Below are 13,760 nucleotides of genomic sequence, written 5' to 3' on the forward strand. Positions count from 1 at the left end.
CACTTTTATTTGATATTCCAAGGTCTTAAAGGTTATCTCCCAGAAGCCAGTCAACAATCAGTTATTCAGAATGGATAATGTTTGACCACCGTAAGCATGCTGAGTTCATCCTTTCCTGCACAGAACGTCTGCTTTATTCTTTTCTACTTGCTTGACTCCCTAGATACCACAGCATTTTATGCCTCTTCTAATTCTTTTAAATAATAATTGCAAAAAGACTTCCCCTCTACTCTTGGTTCATTTCTTATTCAAAGAACCTCAAGATCTGTATAACTGGTATAATTATTGCCTTTTAAAAATAGTATGGCTGTGAAATCAAGAAAAAAAATGTGTCACTTTGCAAAAAGAATGAAAAACTATAAATAAATATGCCATTATAATTTGAATCACATTTGTAAAACTTCTGGATATTCATGCTAACTCCACCACATCTATTTGTAAATATGTGACTTTCTGCCTTTAATTTGTCATCTATTTTCAAAAACTGGAAAAACATTGCTCACATTTTTTTTATTTTTTAAGTTAAGTATTTATATTGATGTTATTTGCTTTTATATTGTGATAAAATGTATAAAATATAAAACTTACAATTTTAACTATTTTTAAAATACAGTTCAGTGGCAATAACTTTCTCTTTCTTTCCCCCAGCACATGGTACAGACTATTCTACTTTCTGTCTCTGTAAATTTTACTCTAGGTACATTATATAAGTAGAATTATGCAATATTTGTTCTCTTGTGTCAGTCTTATTTAACTTAGTATTATGTTCTCAAGGTTTACTCATGTTGTAGCTTGTATCAGAATTTCATTTCATTTCATTTAAGCCTGAATAACTTTCAAATGTATATACTATCCATGTATATATTATTCATATAGACTATGCATATATATGGATAAATGGATCTATAGATGCATGGATAAACAAAATGTACTATAAATACATACACATGTATGTACAATGTGCTATACATATCTAGTAATATATATGTAGTTTCTACTATATATATAGTTTGTACTATACATATGTGTGTGTGTATATATATATATACTATATACATATGTGTATATACATAGTTTGTTTTGTTTTGTTTATCCATTCAGCTGTTGATGGACATTTGGGATTTTTTCACATTTTTGCTATTATGAATAATGTTGCTGTAGACATTGATGTTCAGATATCTGTTCAAGTTTCTGCTTTGAATTCTTCTGAGTGTATGCATAAGAATGAAATTGCTTGATCACATAGCAATAATGCTAAATTTTTTGAAAAACCACAATAACATTTTCTAGTATGGCTGCATTATTTTACATTCCAACCATCAATACTTGTTATTTTCCATTTTCATAAGAATCATCCTAAAGGGTGTAAACTGATATCTCCCTATGAGTTTGATTTGCATTTTCCAATAAGTGATGTTGAGCATATTTTCATATGTCTACCTGCCTTTAGAGTATCTTTGTGGAGACACATCTATTCAAATTCTTTGCTCAATTTTTAATTGAGTTGTATTTTTTTTTTTAATTGATGTGCCAATGTTCTTTACGTATTCTGACTACTAATCTCTTACCAGCTATGTGATTTGGAAATATCTTCATTCATTCTTTGGGTTGCCTTCTCACTTTCTTGATAGTGTTCTTCGATGCCCAAAATTTATAAATTTTGATGAAGTACAATTGCTATGGTTTAATATGTCCCCCCAAGAGCATGTGTTGGTAATTTAATTCCAAATGCAACAGCTTTGGAGAGTTGGGCCTAATGAGCGGTGTTTGGGCTTCACCCTCATAAATGGGTGATGAAGGCTTCACCCTCATGAATGGATTAATACCAATTATAAAAGAGTTTAAGGCTTTCAGTTTGATCTCCTGCTCTTTCTTGCCCTTTCTTTGCCCTTCCACCATGGGATGACACAGCAAGAAGGTCCTCAAAAGATTCCAGCCCCTTGGTTTTGGGACTTCCCTGTCTTCAGAATCACAAATCAATAAGTATCTGTTTCTTATAAGTTACTCAGTATCAGGTAATATGTTACAGCAGTACAGAATGAACTAAGATGTCTATTTTTTCTTCTTGTTTTCCTGTGCTCCTACTGTCAAATAAATTATTACTGTCTATTGTCACGAAGCTTTCCTCTGTTTTTTTCTAAAAATAGAAAATGCTTCCAGAAAAAACTAAGAATCTGAGTAGCTTTATTAATATAGAGTATAAATGAAGTATTTTCAACACTTTAGGGATAAGTGATTAGCAACTATGAATATATATGAAACCATATTTTTAAGTATGAGAAAGTAAAATAAATATATGGTTTATTAGATATACTCACATAAGTATATTTGTAGCATATGATATGTTCTTATATATACCCACTTTCAAAGCCTACTTGAAGATATGCTTCATTAAGTGAGAATGAAAAAAAAAAAAGAAGGTGGAAGACATGGTATCCAGGAAACATGATTTAACATGGGAAATGGTGAAGGGAAGCATAGGGTAGCAGTGGGCGAACTCCCAGGATGAAAGCAAAACAAGCAGCCATATAAATTTAGAGGAGTAAGGTTAGTACTTTCAGAAAGTTATGTACAAACATATAAAAGAAACTGATCAAAAAGATGATGAGATTAAAGATACTGTTAGAGTGAGCACAATTTTGTCAGAGGTTTTAGGAGACACTGATAATAACTTTGGTAGCCATTAATAACTAAAAAGAAACAACAGAAACTCTATCCCAGACTGGAGTACAATGTGAGAGATCATAACACACTGCAGCCTTGGACTCCTGGGCTCAAGCACTCTTCTTGATTCAGCCGACCTAGTAGTTGGGACTTCAGTTGCAGCACCACATCTGGCTATATTTTTTAATGTTTATTTGGAGACAGAATCTTGCTATGTTGCCCAGGATAGAAAATGTTTTACTTTAAGCATTAAAAAAGTATTTGAGATTTTAAAACTGGTGAATATTTGCTTTGATAAAAGTAATAATTTAATTTAATTTGACATGAATAGTCCATGATACTTTTCTGACTTGCAACATCTGAAAAATTTTTTGTACTTGTTTTAGTGAGTTTGCCCAAAAACAACCCTGATCTTGCTACTTATTATTTATATATGCCCTTTAACACTAAATTAAGATCAGTGGTGGTAGTAGGCTTGAATTCCACTTATATCAAATCATGTAATATTATTCCAGTATATGTGACTATAACTACCGAATTTAGGTGATTTATACACTTTTGTGCATTATAGTTTTAAAATATTCATCTGGAATCATATTCAAATATTTAAAAATACATTCAAATTTTCAAAATCCAAAATGTATTCATTTTGACTCATTTAATATTATTTCAATACTTATTACTTAGGTTTCCCCTTCTTTAATATTTAGATGAAAAGAAAATCCTAAAATTTTGGTGGTGGGTATAACCCAGAAGAAAGCTATCAAATTTCCCAGAGAGATATTACTTAATGAGGTCACATGTTACTTTGTAATAAGCATCATGCTTAATTTCATGGTGTCTTCAATATTTGCACAGATTATTTTTCAAACCAATTCTAAACCTTCTATATAATCAGATTCTGTGCTACTTTATTTTTTTCCTGATGACAGGATTTGAAACAAAGTAAACAGTAAAGTCATTTTTTAAAATTATGCTTTAAGTTCTGGGGTACATGTGCAGATTGTGCAGGTTTGTTACATAGGTATACACACGCCATGGTGGTTTGCTGTATCCATTACCTCATCATCTACATTAGGTATTTCTTCTAATGCTATCCCTCCCCTCTCAGCCCACCCACTGCCATCTTCCCTGTTGCCCCTCAACCCCTGATAGGCCCTGGTGTGTGGTTCCCCTCCCTGTGTCCATGTATTCTCATTGTTCAACACCCACATATGAGTGAGAACATGCAGTGTTTGGTTTTCTGTTCTTGTGTCAGTTTCCTAAGAATGGTGGTTTCCAGCTTTATCCATGTCCTTGCAAAGGATATGAACTCATCCTTTTTTATGGCTGTATAGTATTCCACGGTGTATATGTGCCACATTTTTTTTTTTAATCTAGTTCCTCAGTGATGGGCATTTGGGTGGGCTCCAAGTCTTTGCTATTGTGAACAGCGCCACAATAAACATACGTGTGCAAGTGTCTTTATAATAGAATAGGTTATACTCATTTGAGTATATACCAGTAATGGGATTGCTGTGTGAAATGGTATTTCTAGTGCTAGATCCTTGTGGGATTGCCACACTGTCTTCCATAATGGTTGAACTAGTTTACACTCCCACCAATAGGGTAAAAGTGTTCCTATTTCTCCACATCCTCTCCAGCATCTGTTGTCTTCTGATTTTTCAATGATCGCCATTCTAACTTGCATGACATGGTATCTCAATGTGGTTTTCATTTGCATTTCTCTAATGACCAATGATGATGAGATTTTTTTCATATGTTTGTTGACTGTATAAATGTCTTCTTGTGAGAAGTGTCTGTTCATATCCTTTGCCCATTTTTTGATGGGGTTGTTCGTTTTTTTCTTGTAAATTTGTTCTAGTTCTTTGTAGATTCTGGATATTAGCACTTTGTCAAATGGGTAGATTTCAAATTTTTTTCCATTCTGTTGGTTGCTGGTTCACTCTAATGATAGTTTCTTTTGCTGTGCAGAAGCTCTTAAGTTTAATTAGATCCCATTTGTGTATTTTGACTTTTGTTGCCATTACTTTTGGTGCTTTAGTCATGAAGTCCTTGCCCATGCTTATGTGCTAAATGGTATTGACTAGGTTTTCTTCTAGGGTTTTTATGGTGTTAGGTCTTATGTGCAAATCTTTAATCCATCTGGAGTTAATTTTTCTATAAGGTGTAAGGAAAGGATCCAGTTTCAACTTTCTGCATATGGCTAGCCAGTCATCCCAACACCATTTATTAAATAGAGAATTATTTTCCCATTGCAGTCCTAGCCTCTGATAAAACAAACTTGAAATCAACAAAGATCAAAAGAGACAAAGAAGAGCATTACATATTGGTAAAGGGATCAATGCAACAAGAAGAGTAACTATCCTAAAAAACATATGTACCCAATGCAGGAACATCCAGACACATAAAGGCTATGGAGTTATTTGTAATATGTGTTGTACAAACATGTTAAAACTATTATCCAGTGATCCAAGGATTTGTTATTATGCCTGGATTAATACATGCAATTGAATACTGCAACATTTATATAGGTTTAATTTTACAAATCAGAAAATATTACAGAAATGTTGTTGGAAACAGAGCTATTTTCAACATTCTTATTTAGAAATTAAGATTTTTCACTTGGATTACTTTGAGAAATAGAAGATGATTAATAAATTTGTTTCAACCTCAAAATCCTCAAAGTAACAACTCTTCTATGTTATTGTTGAATTGATCACAGAAAATTTAGTTTACGTTTTTACAAATTTTTTCAGTAAGATAGATTATTGGATTTATAAATTGTACTTAAAGGAAAACCTCATTTCTAAGAGTAAATTTGTAAAAGAAACATAATATCTATTTCTGCTATAAGAATCTGCAAGAATATGACTCTGTGAAGTGGAAATCTCCTCTTTTACTATCAGCAGTTTGGCAGGAAGAAAATAAAGATTCTAAGTATTAGTCAGTAGGGTGTGTTTGCCATTGTGCATATTCAACAGTTAAGGAAGTCATTTTTAGACCTAACTGAATGTTGTAGATTTCCCGTAAGAAAAATGCTTCTGATAAAACCCAAAATAACCAAGTCGTGAGCTAGGGAAATTTACAAAGTAATATGTATGACCAGTAACATACATCTTAAGGGAAAAGAAAACTGGAAATAAAAAGAGCTTCATGCACTTAAGGGACTTGAAAGGGATGAATGCTACCACTGTTAATTCTATCTTCTTAAATTAACAATTGATCAATTCAAGCTTTAATGGGTGGTTTCAGATGTATGTATGTTTTGTCCTTTTTCCCCTATTTTTTCTTGATAGCTCAAAGACTCACTGCAAGATTTCATTTCATAACCCTGAGTAGTCCAGTCTTTGAAAATTGTAGTCACTCTTCCACATGCTATTTCTTAAATGACTATGAGATAATTGGAAAAGGGAGAATTTTGATTATAATTAGTTTATCTAGTGCATAAGACTACGTTGTAAAAATTCTGGCATTTGGAATGTTTCAATGTGAGAATATTTGGATCACATGTAGGCAAACATTTGCCTTAGTTTAGTTTTACTAAAGATCATTAATGTTGTCAGGAATATCAAATAGTAAGGGCAAATCAAGGACAGAAATAAAATCTTGAGGCTGATGATCATAAAGTTAAGGTGCTACCCTTTCCAAATAAATTGCAGCACCTGGGTGTATCAATGGGCGAGAGAAATCAATACTTGTTAGCATTCTCAGTGGGAAACAAGGCTTTGCTACTATTTATCTGTGAACATGTATTGTATAATCATCACTCATGGGACTGCTTCCTAATATATGTATGCTAGAGGTTCAGCTCTGTATCTGCATTTTCGAATTAGTCCCAGTGTGACAGAAAATCCCTGTAATTTCGGGGGTAAGAAGCAAATAAATGCAGGTAGCGTAAACATTACTGGAATAAAAATGTATCTCTTCCCCCAATGGTTAAAAAAATTAACATGCAACATTTAAACTACTTTGTACACTCACCTATTGTGGTTATTTTTCCCTTTAACATCCATTGGGTGGTGTGGATGAGCAACAGTACCTGCAACTGTAGAGATATTCCAATCCTCACAGCTGTCAGTAAAGCCTACACTAATGTGTCCTGAAAGAGTGATTAATAGGTTTTGACAATATCATTGCATTGCATATTTAATCAGATTATACATCTGTTAGAAATGGTTTGCTTCTCACATCTGCAGACAAAATCCACGATCGGTATTCAGATCATTTCCTTAGCAGACACATGAAACGACTATTATGTCAGTCTTCTTGGTGACAAGTTAAAACTGCGTGCCAGAAAAATATGAATCATGACATTTTCTTCATTTATTTAATTTTTTTTCAAAATTTCCTAGAAGTTTATCTGTGCTTAAATTAATTCTCACTAACAAGGAAGAAGACAAATATATACAAACATATTATTATATATTTATACACATGCACATGCACACACACATATATGCATATATATAATTGTAAAGTAAAATCTCAAGCAAGACATATAAGGTGGCTTAATGCCATCCTAAAGATGATACTACTTGGTTATAATTTCAAAACATTTTTTCAAATGATAATGCTAGTCTAAGAAGACAGATATTATGAAACAGATTTTCAGATTATAAAGGTTAATATGACAACTTGTATTTTATTATGATTAGGTGTTATATAAAATGTGGAAAAAAGTTATTCAATTACACAAGTAAGATTTATACTTAAATCCTGTTTTCTTCTCAGTATTTATTCATTCTTTTATGTAGCTGAAAAATATTCCTTTTACAAAAGACACATCTCAAAACTAGTCATTTTATCTTAGTTCGAAAAGACACCTCGCCATAAACAAGTGTCCTCCAACTTGTCTTGTCTCCAGCATTCCAACGGGTAAATCACATACTCCTCCTATATGCTATTATCAATATCCATTCTTCAAAATCTGCAATCTGTAATAAAACTTTCTTTGACAAAGTTATTAATGGCAACTACTTAAAAACTCAAATGATAACTTTCTAATCTTTATCTTACTTGATCTCACTGTACAGTTTAGCAATGCTACCTCCCTTCTCCAGATGCTATCCACAGTTTTTCTCTCTGTGATCTATATATCAAGATCTGTTTTCTTTGACGCTATGGATGTTTCTTCTTAGTCTGGGGATATTCTCTTCTTGTGATTTTCTTAATTATGACATTCTAAGTACTTTCATTGACCATCTTTTCAATTATGAATAAGGCTGTTCAAATTTAAAATTTTTATTCTCTTTCTCTTTCCTCTTTCATTCTTTGAATCTGATTGTATGTATGCTAGAATTTATATCCTAAGGTCGTTAAAGCTTTTTCATTGATTTTATTCTCTTTTGTGTATGTATCTTTCATATTAGATAGTCTCTATTATCTCTACTATCATTAGAGAGTCTCTATCTGATATCTCTCTTGTATTTTCAAATTTTCTGATCATTTTTTCTCCAATGGCTACTCAACTGTTAATTCCATCAAGTGAAAATTTCAAATCCTGTATTTCATTCTTCATTTGTAGAAGTTCTATTTCTCTTTTATAAATGCATCTTCCAATTTTGTCTTTTCAGTATTCACACATTTCTTTATATTGTATTTATTTCTTGTAAGTTTATAATATATACAGTAGCCCCCTTTAAACTCCATGTTGATATTCTACCACCTGTATACTTTCCTGGTTATTTTTTTAAATCGATTTTCCCTTTGATTTATGGGTTACGTTTTTTTCTAATTCTTTGTATGTGTAGTAAACTTTGATTAGATACTAGACATTGACAATATACTCTCTTGAGAGAAGAATATTATACCTACTATAAAAGATGTTGGATTTTATATTTTGTATCAGTTACATTACTTGTGGCTTAACCGGGTTCATTGAGACATTCATTTAAGTTTTGAAAGGACAGTCTCAGAGTATCATTTTCTATAGTTCTGGTTAGCTCCACTCTTAAGACACAACACCTTGAGATCTGCATTGAAAGCTCAATTATTCTACAGGGTCTTTTCTCTCTAGCAGGTCATTAATCAATAATTTTCTTTTTCCTTTTTTTTCTATTTAGTATTATTATTATACTTTAAGTTCTGCGGTACATGCACAGAATGTGCAGGTTTTTTACGTAGTGCTGTGGTGGTTTGCTGCATCCATCACCCTGTCATCTACATTAGGTACTTCTTCTAATGCTATTTCTCCCCTAGCATCCCATCCCCTGACAGGCCCCAGTGTATGATATTGCCCTCCCTGTGTCCATGTGTTCCCATTGTTCAACTCACACTTATGAGTGAGAACATGTGTTGTTTGGTTTTCTGTTCCTGTGTTAGTTTGCTGAGAATTATGGTTTCCAGCCTCATTCATATCCCTGCAAAGGAACTGTACTCGTCCTTTTTTATGGCTGAATAGTATTCTATGGTGTATATGTGCCACATTTTCTTTATCCAGTCAATCATTAATGGGCATTTGGGTTGGTTCTAAGTCTTTGAATCAAGAATTTTCTAGTTCTGAGTGAGCATGGGGATTTATCCAGTTTACAGCTTCTTTGTTCTTATTTATCTAGCCTTATAAAGTTCCAATCCATTTATATGGATAAATGGAATTTTATGCAGATTTTTTAACCTTTCTCTATGAACAAAAATTCAATATTCTGCTTTGGAAATTAAATTCACCACTTCTTTAGCAAATTCTTACTGCTATCTCCTCACGTCAGCAAAATCAATTTGTTCTGCTTTTGATTCCTTTCAAATACCAGAAAGAAAGATATGTCATAAATTAATATAAGAACAGAAGCTATAAATTATTTATTTATTTATTTATTTATTTATTTATTTATTTATTATTGCATTTTAGGTTTTGGGGTACATGTGAAAAACATGCAAGGTTGTTGCATAGGTGCATATGTGGCAGTGTGATTTGCTGCCTTCCTCCCCCTCACCTATATCTGGTATTTCTCCCCATGCTATCTCTCCCTGACTCCCCACCACTTGCTGTCCCCCCCACTCCCCCCCAACAGACCCCAGTGTATAGTACTCCACTCCCTGTGTCTGTGTGTTCCCATTGTTCAATACCCGTCTATGAGTGAGAACATATGATGTTTGATTTTGTGTTCTTGTGTCAGTTTGCTGAGAATGATGGTTTCCAGGTTTATCCATGTCCCTACAAAGGACGCGAACTCATTGTTTTTGATGGCTGCATAATATTCCATGGTGTATATGTGCCACATTTTTCCTGTCCAGTCTATCATCGATGGGCATTTGGGTTGGTTCCAGGTCTTTGCTATTGTAAACTGTGCTGCAATGAACATTCGTGTGCATGTGTCCTTATAGTAGAACGATTTATAATCCTTTGGATATATGCCCAGTAATGGGATTGTTGGGTCAAATGGAATTTCTATTTCTAGGTCCTTGATAGAGCTCATATTATCTGTTCCTCTTTTCTCAGTTATCCAATCTTCAAATTCTAATTTTGTATAGTTTTATATTTTCCCCAATGAAAGATAATTATCTTATCATTTAATCCATAGTAGATACAGGCAGTTTATCTCACTATATTTTTATTTAGCCTTTCTTAAATTAGCTATGAAATTGACTCTTTTAAAATATATCTGTTGGTTACAAGTATTCTTTATTTGTAATTATTTATTTAAATCTATCATAGATTGGAAGGGGCTATTTGAAAAAATATGAATACATATATTCTCATCTGTTGATATGGATAAAGATATCTTGCTATTTCTTTGTGTTGATACTTTTTCTGTTTACTTTTGTTTTTACATGGTGTTATTTGATGGAAGGAAATTCTCAGCATTAATAAAGTATAATTTATCAAGTTTTATTTCTATTCAGTGTATTTGCTCCTGTTTTAAGAAATTATTTCCTACAAAAAGATTATCATGATATCATCATAAAAGATTATTCTGTAATCTTTTCGGAGTGTTATTATTTTGCTATTTGTATTCAGATATGCAATCCACCTGGAAACCATTTTTGTGGATATTGTGGTGCAGATGAAGTGGGGTCATGATTATTTCTATATTCTATGACTTGGCACCATTAATTAAAAAGACTACAGCTCTGAAGTGGCACATTTGCCATAAAAGAAATATTCATAAATGGTCAGACCTGCATCTGCACATTCTATTATACTCCACTTATTCACTTGTTTATTTGTTTTTCAAAATAATGAAGGTTATTGCTGTATCTTGATAACTGATAATGTAACATTTCTCATCTTTGTCTTTTATTTTCAACATTAACTGAAAGATTATCTTTCTATATATAGTTTTAAAATTAGGTTTTAATTATATATAAAATATTTTTATTGAATTTATATTAATTTATTAAATTTAGGAGGACTTTTAAACTTACTACATTTTCTAATTCATGCATTTTTTTATTCCTCTGATTATTTGGGTACAATTTAAATTCTCCCATTATTTATTTCATAGATACATTTCAAAGTGCTTTGCATTTCTGGGCTTTTCTTAGTAAAACGTGAAATGGGCTCTATAAAGCCTACAGGAAAGAGTTTAAACTAATATATCCTAGTCAGTGTATGAGAGTTGCAGGGATCTTCAGATTGTTCTCCTAGGTGCTTCCCTGAAAGGGGAGGGAATAACTTGTGGAGATGTTATTACTAGTGTCCTTTCCTGCTGCAATGATAGCCATCCTGATTTTATTAGAGCAAACTTTTACACATCACCTTCCACATACAAGTCTTTTGAAACTAAACTATTTTAGAATTCCTCAGTAACATAAAGTTTATTAGTTTTGCAGTTCAGTTAACTTGAATTTGAATTCCAATTATTTTATGTTCTATTATTGTGATGCAGGGCCATGTACTTCACCCTTTTAAACTTTTGTTTGTTCATATATAAAATACATACAATGAAAATTACTCACAATTTTGATGTATTAAATATGAAAGTGTAGGGCATGTGACAGATACTCAGTGAATGGTAGCTACTTTATTTTTATAATGTTATATATAGCCAGTACATTAGAAATCATCTACAGTAATATATTCACTACATAGCTGAAAAACTGAAGCTCATTCTTAAACCCATTCAACAAATATTTACGAGTTACTAGTGCTAATGGAGGTAAAAAAGTGACAGGGATTGAAGGTGCTATTACGATTGATACTCAGAGAATAAGTTTAGAAAGAGGAAATATATAATTTAGCTTTGACTTCAATGAAATGCTACAGAAGTAAATAGCTAAGTCAAAACTGGAAACAAGCATATGTGAAAATTATCTGAGTTAAAATATGAGCTTGATAGATTCAAAAATCAACAAGAAAGACAGTGGGCCAAGAATGGAGTAAGCTATGCTTTTGGAGAGGGGTATAAAATAAGTTCAGAAATATAAACTTAGTTCATATAATGACCACAGTCTGAGTTATGTAGGGAGAAGTCACTGGAGAATTTTGAGAAACGAAGTGAAAAGATTTGATTTAGAATTTGTGTTTTTGTCAAAGACTATTCTAAGTATCTGGATCTTTTAAATGTGATATATAAAGTATATCAAGCTTAACGTTTTATCATAATGGAATAATGTATTTTTTTTGGAAACAGACTTAAGTACCATAATATTCAATGCATTGGAATGAGAATGATGCTAAAGACTTCCTGAAGTCAATATTTTATCAAGGTCCAAAAAAAACTCCATTTTGTTTATAAAATCAGTATATTTTCCTTTGCTAGTGTCATATTAAAATTTATCTAATTTTTAATAATTTGTCTGAAAATATGAGGTTAAAAGATTTTTAATTGTGTCTTATTTACTCAATAATTTGTGTGGTGATATATGTGGGTCTTCCTGTATATATGTACTCCTATTTTTTTACTGACATGTCAGTACACTCCATTTATCAATTTTAATTATTTCTGTAACCTCAATTATTATTATTATTATATTTCTTTTGAGACAGGGTCTAACTCTTTCTCCCAGGCTGGAATGTAGTGGTGCGAACTCAGCTCATTGCAGCCTCCATCTCCTAGGCTCAAGTAATCCTCCCACCTCAGCCACCCGAATAGCTGAGATTAGAGGTTCATGCCAACATGCCTGGATAATTTTTCTATTTTTTGTAGATATGAAGTTTGGCCATGTTGCCCATGCTTGTCCTGAGCTCCCAGACGCAAGAAATCTGCACACTTGGGCTCAAAAAGTGTTAACATTACAGGTGTGAGCCAGTGTATTCAGCTTAAACATATTATTTTAATCGAAATAAAATAATTTAATTTTATTTCAATTAAATTATTTTATTTCGATTAAAATAATGAGTCTCTCTATATAGTTATCTAATGGTAAAAAATCCTGTAATAGACCAAGAGCCTTGTTTATTGATTTCTGTTCTAACTAAATTGCTGCCCAGTTTCACACCGTTACATAACCTTCCTTTCAGTCTCTTTTCAATAGAATAGGTTAATAACAATATCTAGCTTCAAACCTGCACCTTAACAATAATGTATTAGAAGTTTCAATGGTAGACCTGGCCCAGTGGCTCATGCCTATAATCCCAGCACTTTTGGAGGCTGAAGCAGGTGGATCACGAAGTCAGTAGTTCGAGAACAGTCTGGCCGATATGGAGAAATCCTGTCTCTACCAAAATACAAAAATTACCCAGGGGCGGTGGTGCACACCTGTAGTCCCAGCTACTCAGGAGGCTGAGGCAGAAGAATTGCTTGAACCTGGGAGGCAGAGGTTGCTGTGAGCCGAGATCGTGCACCACAGCACTCCAGCCTGGGCAACACAGCGAGACTCCGTCTCAAAAAAAAAAAAAAAAAAAAAAAGTTAAAATGGTAATGGAAAAGGATACTTTAAAGACAGTAATCCAAAATACTTATTAGAGTAGAAATATTGATGATAGAGCCTACTCACAGCGTGCTTTAATTTTGCAATTAACAATGAATCAAAAGAAGCTATTAAGCTTCTGTGGCATGTCTATTCTTAATAAACCTCATGCCGCTTAATGCTCAAAATTCTATTGTCCTCTTAATTTATTTATGGATTTTTATAGAATCAAATATAATAGTATGTTTGAGGGATAATTATTTTCATAAGCATTTATAAAGAATTATTTCAACATTTACCTCTCC

This window comes from Aotus nancymaae, unplaced genomic scaffold (assembly GCF_030222135.1).
Source record: "Aotus nancymaae isolate 86718 unplaced genomic scaffold, 86718_ANA_hifiasm-v0.15.2.pri h1tg000006l, whole genome shotgun sequence".
In the NCBI taxonomy this organism is placed as follows: domain Eukaryota; kingdom Metazoa; phylum Chordata; class Mammalia; order Primates; family Aotidae; genus Aotus; species Aotus nancymaae.